Source organism: Suncus etruscus, chromosome 4 (assembly GCF_024139225.1).
Source record: "Suncus etruscus isolate mSunEtr1 chromosome 4, mSunEtr1.pri.cur, whole genome shotgun sequence".
NCBI lineage: Eukaryota > Metazoa > Chordata > Mammalia > Eulipotyphla > Soricidae > Suncus > Suncus etruscus.
In genome coordinates this window covers 101,619,309-101,643,331 of record NC_064851.1, presented here as the reverse complement: position 1 = coordinate 101,643,331, position 24,023 = coordinate 101,619,309, and the positions used below count along the sequence as shown (strand labels likewise).

General features: G+C 38.3%; 1 protein-coding gene across 3 annotated transcripts in view; it reads right to left on the bottom strand.

Moving 5' to 3' along the window:
* Positions 1 to 22,285, bottom strand: part of TMEM200A (transmembrane protein 200A) — a 112,535-nt gene extending 90,250 nt beyond the window's left edge. For 2 of the 3 annotated variants that reach the window (XM_049771113.1, XM_049771114.1), the window contains exon 1: positions 22,069 to 22,285. The gene's annotated coding sequence lies outside the window, so the exon portion shown is untranslated. Of the gene's footprint in view, positions 1 to 21,286; positions 21,471 to 22,068 lie in introns of those variants that run through there. The other variant, XM_049771115.1, reaches the window with a different exon arrangement.
* Positions 22,286 to 24,023: the final 1,738 nt, after the last annotated feature.

Here is a 24,023-nt window from a genome sequence, read left to right as displayed (position 1 = left end):
AACCAAGAAAATATGAAGACAGAAATCACAAAACTCCAAACTGAAATAACAGATCAAATAACAGGTCTGAAAAACTCAGTAAACGAATTGAATGGCAAAATGGATACGCTCTTTAACAGGCTAACAAAAGCTGAGAATAGAATTGGTGCTGTGGAAGATGAGATAAATAACAACTCCATACAGTGGGAGATATTGAAAAAAAAAACTTACATCAAATGAACAGATAATGAAAAACTTAGTTAAAGAATGGGAACAGATGAAAATAGAAGTCTATGATAAGCTCAACAGAAACAACTTCAGAATTATTGGAGTCCCAGAGACCAAAGAAGAAAATCTCCAGGAAGAATCAACGGTCAAAAACATCATTAAAGAGAACCTTCCAGAGTTAAAGAATATATGCGATCAAACCTTACATGCCCGAAGAGTACCAACCAAAAAAGACCCCAGAAAAAATACCCCAAGACACATCCTAGTCACAATGACGAATCCCACAGATAGAGACAGAATTCTGAAAGCAGCAAGATCAAAAAGGGAAATTATATTCAAGGGAGCATCCTTGAGATTTACAGCAGACCTGTCACCAGAAACACTCAAGGCCAGAAAGCAATAGTGGGGCATAGTGACAAAACTCAGTGAAATAGATGCTTCTCATAGAATACTACACCCAGCAAAACTCACTTTCAGGTCTGATGGAAAAATACATGGTTTCGCAGACAAACAACAGCTCAGAAACTTTACAGACTCAAAACCAGTCTTAAGAGAAAAACTGAAAGACCTAATTAAGACAAGACTGACCAGAAGACACACTAAATTTCTATATAAAGATGGCATTAAATCCAAGGACAATTCTTTCTCTCAATGTCAATGGACTAAATGCAACAGTTAATAGACACAGAGTGGCTAAATGGATTAAAAAACTCAATCCAACCTTCTGCTGCCTACAAGAAACACACCTAAAAAGTTAGAACAAACATAGACTCAAAATAAAAGGCTGGAGAAAAATCATCCAAGCAAACAACACCCAAAATAAGCTGAAATGGCCATACTAATATCAGATAATGCAAACTTTATACTTAGGAAAGTTGTAAGGGACAAAGATGGACATTTTGTATTAATCAAGGGATACATACAGCAGGAAGAAATCACTCTCCAAAACATATATATGCACCGAATGAGGGGCCAGCAAAATATTTAATTAAATTGTTGACAAATCTGAAAAAATAATATCAATAACAACACAATAATTGTGGGGCACATCAACACGGTTTGTCAACACTGGATAGGTCAACCAGAATGAAAGGCAACAAGAATATACTAGACTTGAGAAGAGAAATGGAAGAAAGAGGCCTAGTAGATATATATAGGACACTCCATCCCCAGAAACCTGGATAAACATTTTTCTCGAATGCACATGGGACATTCTCCAGGATAGACTATATGCTGACACATAAAACATATCTCCATAATATCAAGAAGATAGAAATTTTGCAGGCTACCTGCGCTGACCACAAGGCTCTAAAATTATATGTGAATTCCAGAGGGACACAGAAGAAAAACTTTAACACCTGGAAGTTAAACAGCTTCATACTGAATAACCAGTCAATCCAAGATGAACTCAAAGAGAAAATCAAAACTTCCCTGGAAACAAATGATAATAAAGACACAAACTATTATAACTGATGGACCACATCAAAAGTAATACTGAGAGGAAAATTTATAGCTTTGCAAGAACACATCAGGAAGGAAGAAGGGGCCTACCAGAATAGTTAAATGACGCAGCTCATAGAATTAGAAAGTGCTCAACAAAAGGAACCAAAAAAGAAAGACAGGAGGAAATAACAAAGCTGAGAGCAGATATCAATGAAGTGGAAATCTAAAAAACAATCTGAAAGATCAACGAAAGCAGAAGTTGGTTCTTCGAAAAAATAAACAAGATTGATAGACCACTGACAAAACTAACAAAGAAAGAGAGAGAAATTTGATAACTCGTATTAGGAATGAAAAAGGAGAGATCACTAATGATATGGCAGAGATACAAAGGGTAATCAGAAACTACTTTGAGAAACTCTATGCCACTAAAAATGAGAACCTGGAAGAAATGGATAAATTCTTGGATTCTTGTAGTCTTCCACGGTTGAATGAAGAGGATGTAACATAACTAAACATCCCCCTTAACTATTGATGAAATTAAAATGGTAATAAATATCTGCCCAAATATCAGGCCCCTTCTTCCTTCCTGATGTGTTCTTGCAAAGCCCAGGCCCAGTTGGATTCACTAATGAATTCTTTCAAACTTTCCAAGAGGAACTACTACCAATCCTGTCAAGATCTTTCATAAAATTGAGAAAACGGGAACACTTCCAAATAGCTTTTATGAAGCCAACATCACCTTGATACCTAAACCAGACAAAGATGCTACGAAAAAAGAAAATTACAGACCAATATCGCTGATGAATGCAGATGCAAAGATCCTCAACAAAATCCTGGCAAATAGTATTCCATGCCTCATTAAGAAGATCATCCACTATGATCAAGTAGGTTTCATCCCAGGAATGCAAGGATGGTTTAACATCCGTAAATCTATCAACATAATACACAACATCAACAACAAGAAAAAGAAAAATAAGATAAAAATAAAAAATAAAAACTTAGAAAGCATTTGATAAGGTCCAACACCCATTCTTGATCAAAACTCTCAACAAGATGGGAATGGAAGGAACTTTTCTCAATATAGTTAAGGCCATCTACCACAAGCCCGTGGCAAATATTATCCTCAATGAAGAAAAACTAAAAGCCTTCTCTCTAAATTCTGGCACAAGACAAGGCTGTCCTCTCTCACCACTCCTATTCAAGATAGCACTGGAAGTACTCATTATAGCGATTAGGCAAGAAAAAGATATCAAGGGAATCCAGATAGGAAAGGAAGAAGACTCATATAGCTAGGTGGCAGGCTACAAAATTAACACACAAAAATTAGTGGCCTTTCTATACACCAATAGTAATAAGGAAGAAATGGACATTAAGAAAACAACCCCATTCACAATAGTGCCACACAAACTCAAATACCTTGGAATCAACTTGACTAAAAATGTGAAGGACCTATACAAAGAAAACTATAAAACTCTGCTCCAAGAAATAAGAGAGGACACGTGGAAATGGAAACACATACCCTGCTCATGGATTGGCAGGATTAACATCATCAAAATGGCAATACTCCCCAAAGCATTGTACAGATTTAATGTGATCCCTCTAAAGATACCGGTGACATTCTTCAAAGAAGTGGATCAGGCAGTTTTGAAATTCATTTGGAATAATAAACACCCTAGAATAGCTAAAGCAGTCACTGGGGAAAAGGATATGGGAGGAATTACTTTCCCCCACTTTAAACTTTACTACAAAGCAATAGTGATCAAAACAGCATGGTATTGGAATAAAGACATTCCCTCAGATCAGTGGAATAAACTGAATACTGAGAGAGTGTTCCCCAGACATACAATCACCTAATTTTTGATAAAGGAGCAAGAAATCCTAAATGGAGCAAAGAAAGCCTCTTCAACAAGTGGTCTTGGCACAACTGGATGGCCACTTGCAAAAAAATTGTACTTAGTCCCCAGTTAACATCATGTACAAAGGTAAAATCCAAATAGATTAAAGACCCCGATATCAGACCTGAAACCTTAAGATATATAGAACAACACGTAGGCAACACACTCCAGGACATTGAGACTAAAGGCATCTTCAGGAGGAAACTGCACTCTCCAAGCAAGTGAAAGCAGAGATTAACAGATGGGAATATATTAAGCTGAGAAGCTTCTGCACCTCAAAGGAAATAGTGCCCAGGATACAAGAGCCCCCCACTGAGTGGGAGAAACTATTCACCCAATACCCATCAGATAAGGGGCTATTCTCCAAAATATACAAGGTACTGACAGAACTTTACAAGAAAAAACATCAAATCCCATCAAAAACTGGGGAGAAGTAATGGACAGACACTTTGACAAAGAAATACAAATGGCCTAATAATACATAAAAAAATGGTCCACATCACTAATTATCAGGGAGATGCAAATCAAAACAACTATGAGGTACCACCTCACACCCCAGAGATTGGCACACATCACAAAGAATGAGAACAAGCAGTGTTGGCGGGTATGTGGAGAGAAAGGAACTCTTATCCACTGCTGGTGGGAATGCCGTCTACTCCAGCCTTTTGGAAAAATAATATAGAGATTCCTTAAAAAAGCTGGAAATTGAGGTCCCATATGATCCAACTATACCACTCCTTGGAATATACCCTAGGAACACAAAAATACAATACAAAAATCCCTTCCTTACACCTGTATTCATTGCAACACTATTTACTATAGCAAGACTCTGGAAACAACCAAGATGCCCCTCAATAGACGAATGACTAAAGAAACTGTGGTACATAATGAAATATTATGCAGCTGTCAGGAGAGATGAAGTCATGAAATTTTCCTATACTTGGATGTACATGGAATCTATTATGCTGAGTGAAATAATTCAGAGAGAGAGAGAAAAAAAAGAATGGTCTCACTCATCTTGGGTTTTAAGAAAAATGAAAGACATTCTTGCAATAATAATTTTCAGACCCAAAAGAGAGAAGGGCTGGATGTTACAGCTCAGCTCATGAAGCTCACCACAAACAGGGATGAGTTTAGTTAGAGAAATAACTACATTTTGAAGTATCCTAATAATGAAAATGTATGAGGGAAATAGAAAGCCTGTAAAGGCAGGGATTGTGTGGGGAGTAGTTTTGGGACACTGGTGATGGAAATGTTGCACTGGTGATGGGGGGTGTTCTTTACATGACTGAAACCCAAACACAATCATGTATGTACTCAAGATGTTTAAATAAAATATAAAAAGAAAGAGCACATGACTGGGAATAATTGAATGAGTAGTACTCTATCAGAAATCAAAAAGACAGAACTGAGAAGCTGCCAACCAAAACTTAAGGATCATGTAAAGGTAGCGAAGAATAAGATGAATTCTCCATCAGATGAATTTCACAAAAGCAAAACTAAAAGGTAACTTTCCCTTCCTTTAGCCTTTTACTTAGTAGGAGGCCAAAAATGGGAGAGTTTGGCCCATATGGCAGAAAGTAGACTTGAATCCTTGAGCCTTCCTAGTCAAGGATCTTTATAAATTAGCAACCTGGCAGTTGGGAGAAAAAAAGAATCCCCAAAGTTATTTCTGTAAAATTGAGGATCGTCTTATTACTGAGAGGTAGATGGCATGTAATGTCTTTTCACCATTCTCTTATGTTTCCAAGTATTTTTTAAAAGTACTTAAGCAGGGGCCGGAGAGATAGCATAGAGGTAGGGTGTTTGCCTTGCATGCAGAAGGTCAGTGGTTGGAATCCCAGCATCCCATATGGTCTCCCAAGCCTGCTAGGAGCGATTTCTGAGCATAGAGTCAGGAGTAACCCCTGAGCACTGCCAGGTGTGACCGAAAAACCAAAAAAAAAAATGTACTTAAGCAAATTCAAAGTGGTAGGCTTTTGTGAATGAATTCACACTCTCCCTAAATACTCTCTCTTCTTCCTGGGCTTACATTCAGGAAGACACATATATCATCTTCTAAAATTCTCACTCTCCCCTTATTACTTACCATTTGTTTTATCCATTCTGAGCTCCTTAAGAAGAGGGACTAGGACACTTGTAGCACTGACCAGTGAGTGGCACTTAGCACACCCTAAAAATGTCTGATCTGTAAGTTGTTTTGAACTAGGTATTCCAGAAGACATCACACTCAAGGAACATAAACATACATCACTGAGTTTATATGCTTATTTAATATTAATTCAACCATGCAGAGATTGACAGATAAATTTTTGAACAAGGTTCTGAACATTCAGAATAGATAAGGAAACCTAAATAATCAAAAAATATATTTCCACATATGTCATAGGGTGACAAGACTTATGAAATGCAAAAGAAATTTTATCAAACATGTGGGTTTTAAGAGACTTCTACTTATACTAGAATCAATAAGCACATAAGAAATTCATCATTGTTGTGTATTTTGTCTTTATTTTCAATAGTTTAATTCTAACATTGAATATTATTTTTAAATATTATTTAGTTTAAAACTAAGATTTTATTTACTTGCTTTCAGATAAATAAGGTTGATTTTCTAATCAAATACTGTGCTTATGTGGGATTTTACATCCTAGCATAATTTTTTCTGACATTATAGAAGATTTACTATAATTAACCAAGAAAGCATGAATAAATACATACAATATATAGGTCACTATGCTTGGCATAGTTAAAACATTATATGTTTAATTACTTTATGTAAACACTATGGTACAAAATTGTTCATAATTGAGTTTCAGTCATACAATGTATATCACTTCACCAATGCACATTTCTCACCACCAATGTCCACAGTATGCCCTTGACTTCCTCTAGGGCAGACATTTTACTTCTCTCTCTTCCTTTTTTGTCCCTTTTAGATACTGTGGTTTGCACTATTGTTAATGAAGGGGTGCCATGCATATCACTTTATCTCCTTTGAGCACACAGTTCTTGTCCAGAGTGATCAGTTTTAAAATTGCTCCTTTCTCTATGCTAAATGAACTGCTCCACTATTTGTGGCAAGCTTTCTACCATGGACTGGTTCTCATGGCCTTTATCTCAATTGCCTTTGGATATTTTTGGCATACTATCCTCTTTTTCTTATATGCCACAAATAAATTTTATCATTCTGTGTCTACTCATCTTCACTGACTTATTTCACTCAGCATAATATTCTCCATATGCATCCAAAACATTGTATTATATAACAACCAAAAACTTTCACTAAACTAACCTAATGAGTATTATGTTTAAATTAATGCCTAATATTTACAATTATATGAAAACCCCTACAGTTAGGCCATAAAGGAAATGTTTTCATCTACATAATTATATATCTTGAACTGCCTGAGTATAATGACAAAGGAGTTTGTGATGTAATGTCTGTTTCTGTTCCAAACCATTATGATAGATAATACCCTGCATCTTTAACCACTATCCTTATTTTTTAAACAAATGACTTCAAATATCATTTTTCAAAATAAAAACTTTCTAATAGTTTCCCAATGCTCAGTGAGTATATATGCCTAAAAATCACACTACCAGTAGCAAGTACTTAGTTTTAGTTCTCAGTTCAAATGCCTCACAGACCACTTTCCCAAGTCATCTGAACCACAACATACCTGGCACTTGCTGGCATCAGATTCTTTTTTGTTTTATTTTTAATGAATATATTTTTAATTGGATCACAATGAGCTATACAGTCACAAAGTTGTTTATGCTTTTCAATCATACAATATGCAATGACCTTTACTAATGCATATTTTCTCTCTTTTTCCTTTTAAACATGTGTTTGTGTTTATATTTATGTGTGTTTGCAATATTGTTACTGAAAGGGGATCATGTATATAACTTTATCTCCTTTCAGCATACAGTCTTTGTCCAGAGTGATCATTTCCAGCCATCACTGTCATAAGCCCCTTCTCTGCCCTAACTACACACCCCACAATTTGTGGCAAGCTTCCTACCATGGACTGGGTTCTCCTGACCCTACTCTCTATTTTCTTTGGATATTAATACCATATCATTTTTATATCCCACAAATGAGTCCAAATACTCTATATCCATCCTTCCCCCTTCTTTGCTCATTTTACTCAGCATAATTTCATATATAAGCAAATTTCATTACTTTCTTTTTCAAAGCTGTGTAAATGTACCAGTTTCTTTAGCCATTCATGTGCATCATATTCTTGAACTTTCTTCCTTACATTTCACCATTGAAAATTCCCTTATCTTTCTCCCACTAGAATGTCCATTATACCACCACCTTTGTTTTTTATCTCTTGTGTTATATCAGTTATTCATTAATGAATTTCCTAAGTGACTGAATTTACTATCTTATGCCATCTATGAAATTTTACATGTTATTCGAAAGCAAATAATAAAGGTATAGGTATGCTTTCCTACATAACTTTTAATATCTTTACATAAGATGCAATTCACTTGATATAGTATAAGTATAGCAGAAACTATCAAATAAATCAAACTAAATAAAAATTTTGTGAACAAATGAATGAACTTTGAAACTTTGAAACTTTGTTTCAAGTTATTGAATGAGATCCACAAAATAATAAAATAATAAATCATAAAAAAATCTCCTCTTTTAAATTTTAGGAAAAAAAATCCTTGTTTTAGCTTTAAATTATTTGGTAGGAAAATTAAAGCTATGGAAAACCTGAAAATGGCATGTTGAAACTACCTCAAATTGATTACTACAATTGAATTATTCTCCTGTAAACTTAAGCAATGATTTTGGACAACAAAAATCCTTCCAGAAGCTTACTCAAGATCAAAGTTCCTGACCTTGCAGAATAAGTTCAAGTTTATCATTTTGAAAACTACATACTACACTAGGGCACGGTGGTAATACAATGGTTAGAGTGCTTGCCTTGCACACAGCTAATCCTGGTTAGATCCCTGGTATCCCATATGGTGCCCTGAGTCTACTAGGAGTGATCCCTGAGTGAAGAGCCAGGAATATGTTTGGAATAATCAATTGGATGTGGCCAATAAGCAAATAATAACAAGTTACATACCATGATAACATTGGCTTTTCCTTGAAAAGGGATAAGATCAAATGGTTTAAAATTCAGAATTTAGTTGTTTGTTAATGGTGGATCAGTGACTAACAGAGAAGAGTTTTTTTAGTCTTGCCCAGCATCTTAAACTGTGGTTTAAGTTAATGTGTAAATCTTGACATTTTATTTCAAAAAGTAAACTTACATTTTATTAGAAGTAGCTGTTTGATTTTTGTGTTTATTTTATATACTTGATGTCATGTAAAATTTTATCAGGCCAAAGTGGACCCTAATAGGAAAATTTTAAGAAGTCCTGCTCTAGAGGCCAATCTCAAGTGTTTCTCACATTCCGTCTATCTTTACTACTTGGTATTGGGTCAATGCTGGCAAAACAGGCACAAAAAACAATGGAAACAAGCTGCTCTCCCTTGGCCCAATGGTAACAAACTCAAGTATTGGGAGAACCTGACCAGCTCACTGCAAAGTCAGGATTAGGAAAGAGTTTACTTCAGAAAGTAAGATTTTGTCTATCACCATCATGCACAGTTTCTCAGTTGAAAGTCTGAGGGTGCTCTCATAGGAATACTACTGAAATAAAATAAAATAGCCGGGCCTCTTGTGAATAGTGAAAAAAATGTATTGAATGTGTGGGGATTCTGCTAAGTAAAATAAAACTTAAAAAGAAAAATACTATTATTTTTTTCATAGGAAGAGATAAAACAATGCAAATGAACAAATAAAATGAAACATAAACTCTAAGACACAGAGAATAGATGGGTGAGAAAGTGGTATGTGTTTGGGGTGCTGAATGAAAGATAAAAGGATCATATTTTATAGCGAAGAATGGAAACTAGAGTTTGGTGATTATCATATAATGTAGTATGTACAAAAATACAGCAAATATAATGTACACCTGAATTCATTTCATGATGCAAATCAACTCATAGTCAATCTAATTTTTAAAAGATTATCAATTAAGCACTTTTGAGCTGTTAGGATCTCCAAGATACATTCTCAGAAACATGTATAAAAATTTATAAATGAGTGATCCATCATGAAATCCTAATAATCTACATTATAAAAGAGAATTTGGTGGTTACAAAGGAATAGAATTAATGTCATCAAAACTGGCTTATTTTTAAATGGCAGCTTCTCTTGTACAAAACTAATGCAAAATCTGTGCAGGTATGGTAAAGGGTTATTTCTTACACACTGTCAACTACCAGTTGAACTTCAGCTCAACTGAAGAACTTCAGTTCTTCTTAATGAAAATTAGTTTTTATTAAGTAGCAATATTTTTTAAATATTCACAATTTGAAGTTTGAATAAAGATTTCATCATAATTTCATTTGTAATATAACTCAAAATTGCAAAATTTGAAAAAAGCCTAAAGGTTTAATTTTTACAGGAATATTTACCAATCTAGTGTGTATCCATAGACAATTATATAACTGTGATAAAATTTTTCTAGACTTTGCAAAATACTTATGTTAATAAGCAAATTGTAATATACTATTAACTACATAAAATAATTAAAAATAAGGAGAAAAAGTCAAAATCTTAGAGGTTTTTATGGTCATAAGATTATTTAAAAAATTTCTTCCTACTTTTTGATTTTCTTTTTTTTACTTACTTTACTTTATTGGGAATATGTATTTCTTTGATAAAAATTTTAAATATATGTTTATAAATTCTAAGTAAATCACATTTGAAATATTCCTATATGTTCCTGAGCTGATTAATTAGAAGTGATTATTTATACAGTTTGCCATGTAAGCCAAAATGGTTTATTTTTCTATGTTAAAATCAAGTTAGAAAAAGTGTCGAATTTCTTTGGGGTTATCTGTCAGCCTCTAAATGCTAATTCTCCTAAAAGAAAACATTCTTTTGCAGCTGCCAACTATTAGCACCTCTCATTCTATCTACATGCAAGAGACTGCTGTTTAGCAACATTACTTTTATCCCAGGCAATTTGTTTCTTATTTTTTAACTATTTACTTACATGGGTTTGGGTTTTTGGACCACACTCTGTGGTGCTTAGGACATACTCCTGCCTCTGTGCTCAGAAATCATTCCTGAAGGACTCAGGGAACTATCTGGAGTTCTGGAGATTGAACATAAACTTACAAAGCCCCACCTAGCTCTGATAACTCAATCCCCCTATTTACCTTTCTTTACATATTTATATATCTCTACCACAACTTTATTTCAATGTAATATAATCATTGTCTCACGTCTTAACTTTTCATTACATAACAATTTTAAACCACTTTTCTTGAGGTTTCATGATTTATAATACTGTTAATTATACTTTTCATACAGAGTTCCTGCTTTTATCTACCAAGGATACTCCCATCCCCTACATCTCCCATCATGTTAATTCTGTCAACAAAATCTTCACTTCTAAATATTTTGAGTTAAACCATGAGATTCTATTTTCTTTTTTTCTTTGTTCTTGGTTTTTTGGTTTAGGGTCACACACCTGGCAGCGCTCAGAGGTTACTCCTGACTTTATGCTCAGAAATCGCCCATGGCTGGCACGGGAACCATATGGGATGCTGGAATTTGAACCACCACCCTTCTGTATGTAAGGCAAACGCCTTGCCTCCATGCTATCTCTTGAGCCCCCTCCTGAAATTCTTTTGGAGAAATAAACATCCACAAATAGATAAAGCATCCTTGGCAAAAAAATAAAAAATATTTTAAAAAGTTTTAACTTTACTCCAATTTGTGTGGCCTTGTCCTTCGATCTCTGGACCCTAACATTTGGGGGGTCTGCCGGGATTCGAATGACAGTGACCTAGCTGCCAAGGCTTCCTAGGCCCCAGGAATCCACCGGGACACCCTCGAGGTATGTAAAGGCCTAGAAGTGGAGCTCCGGGGAAGCCCTAAGGAGAAACTGGAGGGCAGGGGACTAGCGATGCTCTAGTCTCCCAGGGGTCACACGGGGGCGGGGGCACTCACGTAGGTTCTAGTCACATTTGCATCACCGCCAGGGTTGATAATTCCACTAGGGAATCCTGTGGGTTTGAGTCCCACAGAGGTTCCACAGAAAACCCGTGGGTTCGAGTCCCACCGGGATTCCCGTGTCCCGCAGGATTCCACTGGAATCTCGCGGGCTCAAATCCCACAGAGGTTCCAGTCACTCTGTCTTTGTGTCCGGTCCTGAGGCTATTTTTGTCTGTTTTTTTGTTGTTTTTGTTTGTTTTGCTTTTGTGTGTAGCTGTGGTTAGTGGTAGTGTTTTGTTTTGTGCTCATTGCAAATTTATCTTTCTGCCTTCATTCATAGCAGCCAGAAGGTTCGGAAACACCAGACACTATACTAGGCCGAGAAGGACTTAATTGTCCAGAGGTGCTTTGTCTTTTTCAACCGACTTCAGCTGCTTTTCTGGTTCTTTCCCTTCCTTTTGTCAAATTGTCTTCTTCAGTGTGCCATTGTCCTGTTTGCTGAGAACATGGGCCAGAAAAGTTCTAAGGAGAATGACACCCCTCTGGGGCACCATTTCAGGGATTTTAAGACTAAAGCCGCTATGTCTGGGGATTCTGTCTATCGCAGAAAGCTGCGAAACCTCTGCCAGCTGGAGTGGCCGATGCTCCAAACTGGATGGCCCCCTGAGGTAACGTTCTCTAAAGCCCAGATTTATCCCACACAGGAAGCAGTGTTCAATAACTGTCTGGACCAGACACCATACATCGTGGCCTGGAGATACTTGGTGGAGGAACCACCAAGATGGTTCAAGTCTCATCTTCCCCTCGCTACCAAACCATCTCTCTCCCAATACTGGAGGAAGACTAAGGTCTCTCTTCCTACAGGCGCAGGGATTGCAGAGGGCTCCACCCAACAGGGACCCACTCCTGTTCTTCCACCTTCGAAGGAAACGGAATTCCTGCCGCCTCCATACTCTCGTCCCTTCCGATCCTACCTCCTTCTCCAACTGCTCCCTCTCCTCCTGAACCCCCATCACTGGAGAGTCCACACCACACCAGGACAGGCTGCCTATATGGACCCTCAAGACAGGCCCTTGAGGTGCTTAGGCAAGGGTGGGAGCAGGAGAGAGGGGTGGAGCCTGGGGGAAGCATGACTAGGAGAGAGAGAAGGGGGTAGCATAGCAGGGAATGCAAATGCAAATGTGTAAAAGAGAACAAACCTAAGGAAAGTAAATCTACTATTTGATGCCACTCCGTGAAATCCCCACAGCCAAAGGAGAAATGTTTCTTCCTGCTCGGAACCTAAGAAGAAGCCTGCCATGTGGCTTTTATAAATTGGCGTCCCTCATTGTTCAGAATTGAGGTCCCAACAGAACACAAGTTCAGTATCTGCAAGGCAAGCTCCTACTTGCTGTACTTTCTATCCCTTCAATCCTCCTTTTTGGTTACATATAAAAGCATGGTAGCATCATTTTTGATACAATACAAAAACCAGGATTATTCCCACTTCCATAAAGAATAAAGCCCTACCTTAAAGCTTCTCTGAAGTCACGTAACACAATTGAAAATTATGAAATTATTATCTCTAACACCCTCTGACAACAATATACCATATAAATCTTCCTATGGTATATATATTCCCTTTACTTGTATTTGGTAACAAATTCTGTCTAATTACATATATGTCATGTCCTGGTGATCCTTGGCACTGGGACATTACGAAGTTTTTAACCCAACCTTTAATGTCTCTGTACAAATTTCACCTATACAAATCCCACAGAAATCACTGTATCCTCCAAGCTTCTCTCTGATCATTTTTTTTAGGTTTCATATTATTCCATTCTTTTAGTCTCTGCAACATTTAAATTTAATTATTATCAAATATGTATGGAATATGGTCATCTACAATCTTTATTCTAGCTTTAAAATTGTGTTAGTCTATTGTATCACTTCAGAAAATTTTTGCATGTGGCTTGACCTTTTCAACTTGGTATGAGTTCTTATAAATATGTTTTAAAATTTCATTTCCTTATTTCATTTTCATTTATATCCCCTGTCAGTCTTTTTACTCTTATAAATCGAGAACTTCACATAGCAAACATTTAAGTCCAAAACACCCAAGCAAATACAAAGTTGACCTTGTATTTGTTGCATAACGTGATGTCATTCATTCAATTAGTAAATAGCTTCACTCAGAGCATCTCCAAGTACAGACTTTTACAGCCTGAAGTTTGTTCTAAGTGCCTTCCAGATTCAGTCTGTTAGTCCTCTCCTCCTTTCTGCCACATTCTGTCTGTCCTTCCACCTCTCTTGACTGCTCTTCTACTTTCTCCCTCTTTTTATCTTTAATTTCTATATTTCAGGCAAACTACCTGTATGAATCAAGGTAAATTCAGGCCATAGCAGCTGGCAGAAGTCCCTTCTCCTCTACTGAAATCAGTAACTAAAATTAAGCCTTCCAGACATCTGACTGCTGACGTATCTATCCTGCATAATGACGGAGATCCTGCACTAAGGGGGAAAAACCCTACTAGATTACTGAGCTTTCTACCAAGACTGAATATAATCCTGTTGAACAACTCTCCCCAGATGACAGGCTGTTTGTCCACAGTCAGAAATCTAAATGCTAACTGTGGCCTCCTTTCACAGCAATGTATCATATTTTCTGTTTCTATTCCCTAGACTTCAAATTGAGTTTGCCCTGCCAGGACCAAGAGGTTTCTGGATGATTCAGGCTGAGGTTTAAATTAAGGCAGATTTGGGTTTCCATAACAGCTCCATATTCTTCTAATTAGCCTACAGCAACTCAGGCAAATAATTTAACCTCTGTAAGCCTCCATTTCTTTTTGTCTTGTTTTGTTTTGGGGTCACACTCTGCAGTGCACAGCAGTTATTCCTGGCTCTGCTCTCAGAAATCGCTCCTGGCAGGTTTGGGGGGGACCTATAGGATGCTGGGGATTGAACTCAGGTCCATCCTTGGTTGGCCTCATACAAGATAAACACCCTATTGCTATGCTATCTCTCTGGCCCCAGCCTCCATTTCCTGACTTAAAAAAAATCATAAAATATTTACTTTCCTGGGCCTACAATGAAGATTTGATAAGATTATGTAGCGAAGGCACATGGCAAGTGCTCTATAAATATTAGCTTCCACCCCACTTCCAGACTACTTGACAACGAATAAAATTATTTCCCTCTCTGGAAAACTGCCTATTTCATATTCTTTCTCAAACCAGGAAAAATATTTAAGCCAGGGCAGATGGTAAAATTCCTGTTCTCAGATCAATAATCAAGTCCTGGTTGTTCTATTGCCCTGCACATCTGCTCAACTTCCTGATACAGTTTTCACTCACTATCTTTGTTATACACCAGACCCTAGACCACAGAATTGGTGTGTACAATATTTCTGTTGGGGCCTGACCTTGGTATTCACATCAGATTTGCCTACAGATGGATATAAATCTATAGATGGATATAAATGCTCTGCTCCTTCATCTGATAACTTGTAGTCTATACACTTTGTAGGACCTTAACTTTTGGAATCTGGTTGCTTTCAAAAAACACACACACTTTGCACCATCCTTTAATTTTTCTCAATATATCACATTCTGACTTTGGTCTGAAGGGCTGTTGCACTGTTTACTAAAGCGCATATATTTTTAAATGAATTTCCAGAATTTGGATACTAATTCTAATCTTGATGATCTCAGTCTTGAACTAGTTAACTAATATAACTAATATAATAATAATAACATAAGAAATCTAAAGCTTATACTAGGTGGGGCTAGTTTTAACACATAGGTTAAAACTCTTGGACTTGCAGCTACAGACTTTCTTTTTTCACAAACTAGTTGCCATGAATCTATACACAATATACAACTACTTTGAAGCCTCATCCTCCACCCTTTCTCCCTAGGTAACTTGACCTTACCTGCAAGACCCCGTCCATTCCTGGGAGGGGTCTTGGAAAAGGTAGATAAAGACTTTGACCCAGGGGATTCGGCCCTTTTTGGGTCTCTGCCCTTTTGGTCTTTGGCCAGCGTGGAGGTGAAAGGGAAAATGGCTGAAAGGAGTTAAGAAGCAGGGCTAGCTAAGAATAGTAATTGCTTAAAAGGTTATGATATAGGCCACACACATGTGGTGGATAGGGCGTGAATAAAGATGATGCTTCCTGACGCCTGTCTCTGAATGAGTCTGATTCCGCCGTTCACCTAAACCTGGGACCCGCCAGCTGAATGGGGGTGGCGGAGCCACGTGGCCTGGGATGGCAGAGAAGAATCTCTCCATCCATCGCCATCCATCACAATCGTTAATTATTTAATGCAACACTACTTCACTTACTGGCCCATTCTATAATGAAAATAAATTTAAATATAAACATTTCTGTTAGTACAGATGACCTTCCATCATGACACTCAATCTCACTGAGACTTTGATAATGTGACTCATACCTGCTAATATTCTCATTTGAGACATATAACTTAAGCCTACTCAGTGATAATTCTAAAATGTGGCTGCTGCCTTCTCTCTCCCCATCTTCTTTGAGTCAAAGAATGTTCATAAACAATAGATCTATGTTAATCACCTCACATTCGTATCACTTCTCTTTCACTTGCAAATTTTTTTATTTTTGGTTTTTGGGCCACACCTGGTGATGCTCAGGGGTTACTCCTGGCTATGTGCTCAGAAATTGCTCCTGGTTTGGAGGACCATATGGGACACCTGGTGATCAAACCGCGGTCCATTTTAGGCTAGCACACGCTAGATGCCTAATGGCTTCTGCCACTGCTCTGGCCCCTCATTTGCAAATTTTAACTAGATTAATAATTCTCAATATTGGGATCTCTAATTTCACCACTGGAAAGTCCCAGGCTAGAAATAAGACAGGGGTATTTTCTAAAAGTACATAGAGATGAATACATACTGGGTTTCTTTTTCAATGTGATCTAATATCTACACTAGTATCAACTATACAAACATGGAGGGCAATATTTCCTAACAGGCCTTTGCCTTGATTGGGAGTTCCTAATTTTACATGGGTAGAGACACCAAGTACAAATTTCATATTACTGTACAGAAAAAAGAAGGCAAATTTCCTCAATAAATGTGTTTATGGCTGGGACCATAGAAATAGCACAGCAGGTAGAGCATTTGCTTTGTACACAGTGAACTGAGTTCAATTCTCGGCATCTTTTATGGTCCCCCAAGCCTGCCAACAAGAGATTTCTGAGTGCAGAGCCAAGAATAACCCCTGAGCACCACTGGGTTTGATTAAAAAAATGAATAAATAAACGTTTACATGGCAAAGAAAGCTTTGGCTGAAATAAAGACACCCTGCTGGATGGGAGAAACTATTTTCATTCAAATAAATCAAATAAAAGATTATTGTCCAAGATATAAGAAACAACCATCAAGTTTATCATCCATCAAGTTCAACAACAAAATAATAGCTTATCAAATATTATGAAGATGAAGTTAGCAGACACCCATAGAGATACATAGATTACCAATAGGAAGATCAAAAATTGTCCTTTATTTAGTATTATTGAAATGCAAATTTATAAATATTATCCCACACCAGTGAGAGCTTCATTTATCCAAATGACTGGAATCCATAAACTCTGATTGGATGTGGTAAAGGAAAAAAAGGAGGGGCCCTCATCCATTGTTGATGGGTATGTCATTTGGTTCAGCATCTATAAAAATTAGTTGAAGAATCCTCAGAAAAGTGAAAGTAAAACTTCAATCTGATCCAGTGATTTCACTTCTGGGCATTTATCTTCCAAAACACAAAAGAAAAGAAGCAAATAACCAGCATTCATTACAGTGCTTAGTATAATAGTCAAGATATGAAACAACACAAACTTCCAATGACAGCTGAATTTAAAAAAAGAGATAGCAGTGTATGTACACAATGGATTACTATGAAACTATAGAAAAAGATGAAATAATGCAGTTCACTCTTGCAAGAAAGACACTTGAGGGCATCTTAAGAGAAAACAGACCAGAGTGAAGACAAATACCAAATAATTTCACTCATCTGTGGTATACAAAGAAATAAAACAAGAGAATAGGTCATATCAAGCAATAGTGACCACTCTGGGATGACAAAACTGAATATCAAAACTGGTTAGGAGGTATGAAGATCAGATCAGAGTCTTGGGCACTGGTGTTGCTGGGATGAAGGTACTTCACACACATGATCAAAAGTCCCGTGAGCAACTCCATTTCCCAAGAACAAAGAGTGGGGACATGAAGGGGGTGGGGAGACTGTTTGCTCTCAGTGCCGTTCATGCTTAGTTTAGAGTAGAATGACAGGACATGGCTACAAGAAGAAAAATCTACATCTTCACACACTATTCACATTCTCATCTTTATCTCACATAATAAAGCTTTCAAATAGCATTTTGTTCCTGTAACACACTAAGAATCACTAACGTTTTAATAAAAATTTCCTTTCTTCAGTTAACTAAAAACTTTTGGATGAACATTATCAATAATTTTGTAATAATAAATCCCCAGAATTCCTACTGCAGAAAAGGAGGAAGCCAAGGTAGAGGAAAAACATAGAAGATGTTATAAAAGCAATAAGAAGAAACACCACAAACAAAATTCAATATATTTGAATTTTTGATATCTCAAACTTGTAATTGTAGACTCATATTCCTGAACATGAGCTAAATTTTCACTCAAAAATTTGAACCCCTACTAAAATCCAATGTTAATCTTATCCCTCTCCCATGCAAATAGCTTCTAAAGTCAGTTCTAGCTTCTCTCTCTTCAGAGGCAAAATACAATGGAGCATAGTGGTGCAAATGTGTTTTGCAGGATTAATTTTGTATCACCTTTTTATTCTAAATGCCTCTTAGGGTGGTTATTAAAACTATTTGCCATCACTGTGAAAATGCCTCAAAATAATAAGCAGCTAAAACTGTTATTTTTAACTATCAAATTTTATAAATTGAGATTATCAGTCCCAGGTCAGATGTCCCAGGTATCTGTCTGCCTCTCTCTGTCTCTGTCTCTGTCTCTGTATCTCTCTCTTTCTCTCTCCTTTTGTACCAGATCTCACCACACCATCCTTTTTACTTCAGGTTGGGGGGAGGGTGCTCGGGGATCATGCATAAAGCAAAAGATCAAATTAGGGAGGAGCACATGGAAAACAATTCTCCACTATAAAAAATGGTGAAAAGATCAGTCATAGATGATAATAAAAGCCAAGGGATATAATAAATGGCTTCAGACAGGATAAAAACAACTATGGTTTTCAATATTTAAGGTCTATGTAAACCTATCACAATGATCATTCATGTGTACTAGAGCCATGAATACTAGTACTCAAGGACCACCTCCAACTGGTTAGTAATGTATGGTGTATTCACCAGTACTATCCTTTCTAGCCTGTTAGTGATCATGGGATAAGTTCCCTTGTATTGCACGTACATACATGATACCACTGATGTTCATCTGTGTTTTCTGTCTACTTGGTACCATCAAGCAGAACTTAAGTCCCAAAATAAATGTATCTAATAAAACTGCAAATCACAAATTTGTTTATAAAATTAATGGCCTGTCACATTACAGACATTTTTTTCTCTACATAAATTCTTTTCTTCAAATGTTTCTTGTTTCTTGAATACACCCCATTTAGTCTCCTATTTAGGGAAATAAACACTAAATAGAACTTATTTTTCAGCTATCTCATCTTTTAAATTCTGAATTCTATTTGTAAGTAATGTGCATCTCCATAGGGACTTATTTTTAACTTCTGCTAATTTTGTCTAAGAAATATAAAAGGTGGCATCTGCTTTTATCTCTGTTCATATCTGTTTTACTAAAACTAAATATAAATTTAATTTTAATCTCTGTGAAAATAAGAGAATTTAAAATCCAGTATAGATCCATTTTCCCTGCCCTTCAGTATTTATCGGGTTCAGCCCCATGAAATGTTATTAAAATTTTGGAACTACACAAGTCAAACTGTAGCAATCTAAGTCTTGGACCATTAAAAAACATCATTTTAAAGCTCTTTCAAGCTAAAATAATAAGTGCTGCCATCCTGTTCTATAAAGAACAATCCTGATACTACAGACACTTAGGTGAACCCAACTCAAAAGCAACAAGTTCTACCTATGTCAGCTGCCAGACAAATTCTTATAAAGACTTCTCAAACAATACTCTCTTGAATAGCTTCCTAAGATTAGGATGGGCAACTTAGTATATAACAGTTACCAAGTACTGTTAAATCATCTAGTAACTAAACTGATAGGAATTCATTCATGAATATCATTCTTACTCCCTGCTATATATATTTAAGAGTAATAAATAATTAATAAATTGCTAAATCATTTAAAGAAAACAGTGTTTTTTGCTTAAAGGAACTTGTATTATATTATTCACTGAAGCTGTTTGTAAAGAATCAAACTACAACCAGATGCTTCTATGTGGATAAACAGTAGAGGAAGAGACGAAGCTTATAAGTTTTAGAATATAGCCGACATTTCACACAATTCGGGTAGCAGCAGCCAAATATACAGAAGATCATATTTTAGCAAGTTTTTCTATAAGGAATGACATGGCAGACCATTAAAGTAAAGTTTTCACAGGAAAAGTATGCATATAGCACTATAGAAAGTATCTTTCAAAACTTGGGTTTGACTCAAAACCCTAAAGAGTTCAAATGGGGTGAAACTATAGTATTCAGAAGTTAGGTCCTATCAAAGGCATTCAAATTTCAGAACCTTTATGTTCCCCCAAATCTTCCAAGAGTGATCTCTGAACTCGGAACCAGTCATAACCCCTCAGCCATGCCAAGTCTGGTCCCCAAACTAAGCAAAACAAAGAATTCAATATTCTTCCCAAAATACAAGAATCTTCAGTGAATCTTTCTATGCACTTGTCCACAAGTACTTCAGAAAGTCTCTGAAGAAAAAAAAAATAAAAACTTTAGTTGGATATATTAAGTTCTGAAATTACAACAGACTAAGAATTGCACTTAGCCAAAATCTAATTAGTAAAGTATATATATAAATACATATATATATAAATACATATATATATATACACATTTGATTTTATGACATTACTAATGTCTGGTACTTAACAATGAACTGTTTTTATTATACATACAGACACACATCCACACTTCTCATCTACATCAGAGCCTGTCAACATACAGAGAAGGTGTGCACACACATACAGTAATACATGTTAGCATAGACAATCATGATTAATGGAACCAATCTGGTAAACGCTCAACCCTTTTTCTTAAAAGCAGACTGACAGCCCAGGGGAAATGAATTGGGCTGAATTTGGCAAATAATTGCTTCTCCCTCTCCATTTTGCTTAGATAGATACTACCATCTACACTGCTTTAACCACACTTTGTTCCTGCCCATGCATGATGCTATATATGAACGCCATGGGCATCTTTCCGGAGACTGCTGAGTCTCTGGAACTGAGACAAAGGAGGGTGTAGCTTGGAAAAAACACGCCAGGCGCTCCAAGGCTCTCGTTTCTCCCGACACTTGCTCCATAGGATTTCTTTCTCTCGCGCTCCGAAGACGAGGGAGTCGGAAAAGAATGGCGGACTTGGTTGCATTTCCCCAAACTTCAGGACACAGCGTTATCCTAACTCTGACGACTGGACCGGAGGGAAAGGAGAGAACAAGCACCTAGTTTCGGCTGTGCGCCAGTCTCTCCAGCCCTGGCAGGATTCACTCCTTCTCCACTCACCTGTCCTGAGCAAGGGGCCTCGGTCTCTCTCCGCTCTCACTCCCGAAGCTAGAGGGGCGTCCGCTGGTTCGGGAAAGCAGCCCAGGGAACCCTGGGGTTGGGCGCTGTCAGCGAGAATCCTGGCTGCCGCGAGCAGCCACGGTCTCCCTCCCCATCCCACCGGACTCGGGCTTGGACGCGCGGCGCGGCCACCGCAGATGAATGAATCAGGCGAGAGGGCGGCGACGAGTGGGGGTCGGTGAAGGTTGCGGGGGCGTCTCTAATCCTGCGATCCTGGGGCGCAAGCACAGCCCTGATCCTCTGGGGGTCTCGCGGGGGGCGACCTGACACCATGCGTTGAACCGAGCGCTCCAGCCCCTACGAGTTCCCCGGGCGCTCCTAGCCAGAGAGCCAGGCGCACAGCTCCGACGTCGACGCCGCCTTCAAGAAAGACAAAAGGTGCCCTAGTGTTGGCAGAAGAAAAAAGTTTCTGCTCGGTCCAGACTCATTCCTGCTCCAGAACCCGCCAGAGCGCCGGTGGGGTGCAGGGGTGTAAGGGTGCAGGGGTGCAGGGAGGGCTCTCCAGAGTAGCCCAGGCACTGCGCCAGTCCTGCTGCCCACCGCGACCCGTGGAACTTCCCTGAACCTACTGTGCCCCAACCCCCGACTGAGGCCCGCCCTCCACATGGAGGGTGCCCCCAAGACCCACTCACCCCTTCTTCATATACCCCAATTTTCCAGATCTGTAGCCTAGTCTCAAAGTTACACTTTCTGGAGCCAGAACACCCGCAGACAAAACCTACCTACTAGCAAAGAAATCCCCGTTCTCGGAGCTCTTCCCGGCCGAAGGTCAGGAGGTAGCAAGGGCACACCCTCCTGTTCCGCGCGCCTCTGGTGGCCAAAGGAACCCGGAGTTCCCGATTCGCGGGTCTAGACACCTCCAGTCACCCCCTGGAGCAGTGAAGGGAGCCCCTATCTCTCGGAGGTTTTATTGGAGCAGACGCCTTAGGACCCTGTGCTCCACGCCCCTCCCGATGCTTTCTTATCAGACTCTTCCTGGGCGGGTGGGGGTCCCCCTGGTGGGCTGTGCTGGCCCTGCGCGATCCTAGCCAAAGGCTGAGCGCGGTTAGGAGAGCGCATGGGGTACACCCTCTTGGGAACCTAAACATCAGTCTCTGGTGGCTCTAGAAAGGGGTTTTAGGTGAGCGAGATTGCTGAAGAAAGAGCAGAGTCAAAGGAGAATGGAGTCACCCAGAGCCATGCTGAAGTTTAGGTGCAAACAAAGCCAAGAAGTACAGTTTAGTCCCCCCTTGTCCTCACTCCAAGTCCTGTTGATGAAGTAAAACAGCCTGACAGTTATCTCCAGTTCAGCAGACAGAAGTGATGATTGTTCATAAATTCCTCTGCTCGGGTCACTCAGTAAATGAAGTAGACCTGTGGGTTGCCATTCTAATTCATAGTTAGAGCACATCAGACCTTTAGTCCTGGAAGTAGATGTACCTGTGTTTTTGTTCGTAGACAGATGGCAAGTAGGGTGGTCTAGAGCTGTGGTTTCAAAGCGTTAACTGTTGGTAACAGGTTTAGGAAGAGGTGTTTTCTGGGATAACTCGAAAAAAAAAATCTTTTATCTGGACCAGGGATGTGGCTCAAGGAGTAGAACATATGCCCCGCATGTGCAAATCCCCAAGTTCCATTCCTGGCATCCATATTGAATAATCCATGGAGCACCAAGGGAAGCTACCCTGATATTGCTGTGAATCCCTCTTACTCCCCTCACACTCTTTTAAAGAGCATAATAACATCACAAAAAAGAGAGGAAGGGAAAGAGAATTTCATGCAAAGTTTACCACGTTAAAAAAGCTGTCAGGAGAGATGAAGTCATGAAATTTTCCTATACATGGATGTACATGGAATCTATTATGCTGAGTGAAATAAGTCAGAGAGAGAGAGAAAAACGCAGAATGGTCTCACTCATCTATGGGTTTTAAGAAAAATGAAAGACACCCTTGTAATAATAATTTTCAGACACAAAAGAGAAAAGAGCTGGAAGTTCCAGCTCACCTCAGGAAGCTCACCACAAAGAGTGATGAGTTTAGTTAGAGAAATAACTACATTTTGAACTGTCCTAATATTGAGAATGTATGAGGGAAATGTAGAGCCTGTTTAGGGTACAGGCGGGGGTTGGGTGGGGAGGAGGGTGATTTGGGACTTGGGTGATGGGAATGTTGCACTGGTGATGGGTGGTGTTCCTTTTATGACTGAAACCCAAACACAATCATGTATGTAATCAAGGTGTTTAAATAAAAAAAAAATTAAAAAAAAAAAAAAATATCTGGGCTGGGTCTGATCCTGGTTGTTCCATTGGGTCTTTCGAACCTGCCAGAAGTAATTTCTGAGCGAAGAACCAGGAATAACCCCTGAGCACAGCTGGATGTGGCTAAAATAAATCTGGGTAACAAAAGTCGGTTACCCAGACTTCGACAATGATTTTTTGGTGTCAACAATCTTCCAGTGTTGACTGGAAGTATTGAAGATTTGACAATTTTAGTACATCTTTCACAATCAAGACAATTTCCTTAAAAAAACTGAAAGGTTTGGTAGAGGGGGTGGAGAAATGAGTCACCTCTAAACACCATCTGTAGTTTTATTTTTACCCCACCTGCATCTAATACTCTTTAGCCCACAGCCACCTGCTCAACTCTTAGATTTTCTTTACACATTTCTTAAGGCTCTTTCTACTGACGAAAAGGAGTGTGAG